The sequence below is a fragment of the Lygodium microphyllum genome, chromosome 16 (assembly GCF_053477565.2).
Source record: "Lygodium microphyllum isolate KBCC chromosome 16, Lygodium_microphyllum_v1.1.10, whole genome shotgun sequence".
In the NCBI taxonomy this organism is placed as follows: domain Eukaryota; kingdom Viridiplantae; phylum Streptophyta; class Polypodiopsida; order Schizaeales; family Lygodiaceae; genus Lygodium; species Lygodium microphyllum.
The window spans coordinates 129,965,515-129,968,590 of NC_141150.1; the positions used below are offsets into that span (position 1 = coordinate 129,965,515).

At 36.2% G+C, this 3,076-nt stretch overlaps 1 pseudogene; it reads right to left on the reverse strand.

Moving 5' to 3' along the window:
- Nucleotides 1-1,575: 1,575 nt before the first annotated feature.
- On the reverse strand, nt 1,576-2,355 carry LOC148023424 (small ribosomal subunit protein uS2 pseudogene; annotated as a pseudogene).
- Nucleotides 2,356-3,076: the final 721 nt, after the last annotated feature.

A 3,076-nucleotide genomic window follows, 5' to 3' on the forward strand; every position in this document is an offset into this window, starting at 1 on the left:
TCCAAAAGTTGATGCTCAGACAATATCTTTTTCATGAAAGCCAGCTACAGTACATATGATCAAATAAGGCCAAGAGGCATGCCCTAATATTACTATCCAACATTGTGTATTTATCTAGACCAAAGATGTATCTTATATACCTTGCCATCAAAGTACAAGCTTCTTAATTATAGTTGAGAATTTTGAGAGTGCCATGAGTCTATCCAAACAATCAAGTCTCAAATATAGTAAAACTTATGGACCAAGTCATGATTTAAGTATATGTACTTGTGCCAATTTTCAGGCAAATCCTTTTGCGACCCATATTTGTAAGTGTAGAACATGGGAGGATCTTTTCTTCCTCTTCATACATCAGTCTTATAAAACCTCAAGGGGACTTAAAATACTTCAAACTACATGAGCGTCATCCACAACATGAGCATATCAAACTCTTGTGTTTGCTCCACCATCATCTTTCATGCTTGTAGCCATTATTAGATAGATAGCACTAGGGATAACTTTAAGAACCTATGTATAATTCAATGTCATAGATAATGTGGTGAAAGTTATAGTTTAGACTTTAGAAAGTGAGGTAATTTGTTTTCTAAACCAAAGAAATCTTATAATCATCCTAGCAAATACTTTCTATGCGACTCATAAAGAAATAGAACTTCGAAAGTGTTATTTTAAAACTATTAATAAAGGTAAAGTTTTCTCAATAATAACATAGCATATTTCTAAACATATTCCCTTGCATCTAGGCTAAAAACAAATAGGGTAATTATGAAACACACATCACTATTAGGAACTTGCTCAATCATTGCTTGAAACATTGAATGACCCCCAAAGTACCTTAGATGTGTAGATGGTTGCAAAATAGTTTATTATCCCTCATTTATATGATAAAATCAAGATACCGATGAGGAAGAGTGAGAAGCTATCACAATGAGGAAGAGTGAGAAGCTATCATGATGCTCCAATAATCAACTAGGATTGTCTTGTCTTCCTACAACCATGACTATACTAGATGCACACATAATTGCTCTAAATCAACCAAGATGTTTTCTAAAGCTGGCAAACTAGACCTTGCCTTGTAGCTGCTGCATTGTATTGTTTCGTGGCAATCTTCTGCATAAAGAGGTGAAAGATTCTACAAAATAGTCTCAATATGGTAAACACCTCAAAACATGAAATTGCTTTGAGCATGAGGAAATATGGTAAGAGTAACCCCTTGTCTTGCAACAGCGACCACATTATTGTGTCTTGCAACAATTGTTTAAAATGCAAAGAGAGGTGGAAAATTCTAGCAAAACATAGAGAGAGAGAGAAGGAGAATCGACAATGCTCTCGTACTCTTTTTGTGATTATTTGTGATTAATACAATTATCCATTACAAAAAGAAAAAGGGTATTAATCATGCCTACATAACTATTTTCCACAACATCAAATAATCACTCATTCAAACCCCCACAATGACAACATCATATAGGATGTGATGAGGTGTAATTGAGCATGAGATGGATTTGACTACAAATGTTTGCCAATGAAGGGGCATCTCCACTATATACCTATAAGGAATATCACAAAAACTCATCATCAACAACCCAAAAAAAAGCTCATAATGCAAGAAGCATAATCTTGAGCTACATCTTTCTCCTCTTCTTGATCCTTCGCATCCTCAAGCTCATGATAAAAGAAGACATCCAACATCACAGCCCATTGTTGTCGAGGATGAATTGCTCCCCTCATTTGCAACATCATGTGAGCCAACAACTAGAATAGCACCCAACATTGTGCTTTCCTTTGTTATTTGTTGGGATTTAAATATCAACATGTTTCAGAGTCTGTATCATAAAAGAAAATGGTTGGAATGTTTCCAAGGGCAACCTCTCTGATTGGTTGACGATCTAAGAAAATGAGAACATGTGGATCACAAAAGAATGTTTGTAGTAGTAGCTAGTTTGTAAATGTTCTAGGGGGTACGACATCTGACAATATCCTACACACCTATATATTGTGAAAACTTCTGATAATAGTCTACACCCCTATATAGAGGGTACGACTTTCGACAATAGCCTAGGGGGTACAACATCCAACAATAGCCTACACCCCTATATATTGTGAAAACTTCAATATTTCTCTTTGACCACAAGGCCTTGCAAATTGGAAAATCGTGTGTTAGGGATTTTCAATAGCCATAGCATCCCTTGCAGCTAGTTGAAGCTTTTTCCAAGTCATACCAACATTGATAATAAATGTACCATCATAACACCTCTTCCACACACATTGTTCCTAAAAGTCATAATTCTTGGTGACGAGGTGCACATTAGTGGTAAGCATGATATGTATGTCCAATTCCTTGAGAGGTAGGACCATGGTGGCAGTTGCGGCCATTGGTTTGTCAAAGGGATGATGATCTGCACTACTCCAACTCCTCCTGGCTACTTATGGAAGGGTTGCAAATTGTGGCAAACTTATCTCATGTGATTACAAAATAATAATGATGTAAAATTGGTAGGGTAACAATATGCAAACTTGAATGATGCCAACATTCAAAGCTTGTAGAACCTTGGAGATCAACATCCTAGTCATCCAAAAGCACAAAATGTGTGTGTGTGTGTGTGTGTGTGTGTGTGTGTGTGTGTGTGTGTGTGTGTGTGTGTGTGTGTGTGTGTGTGTGTGTGTGTGTGTGTGTGTGTGTGTGTGTGTGTGTGTGTGTGTGTGTGTGTGTGTGTCAATGCATATGTATTAAAAATATAAATTCAATATGAAGAGATTTAAAAAACTTAATCTTCAAATGCAAATTGAAATGTGCCACTAGGTAAGCGAAACTCTTGGTTTGAACTCATGAACTCTGGAGCCTAAAGAGGAACACCAAGAAAATGGAGAATCTACTGCAAGAAAATATATGTTGTATCATCAACAAGCATGTTTTTCATATTTTATGTGCGACAACAAGAAAAACAATACCAATCTTCTCAGATCTTCACATAGCATCATATAACAATTCTCCCATGGATTTATCGCAACAAAACTTCAACATATTCTTCATCAAAAGAACAAGAAAACACAAAGGAATGTTCCACTTTGAATAGAA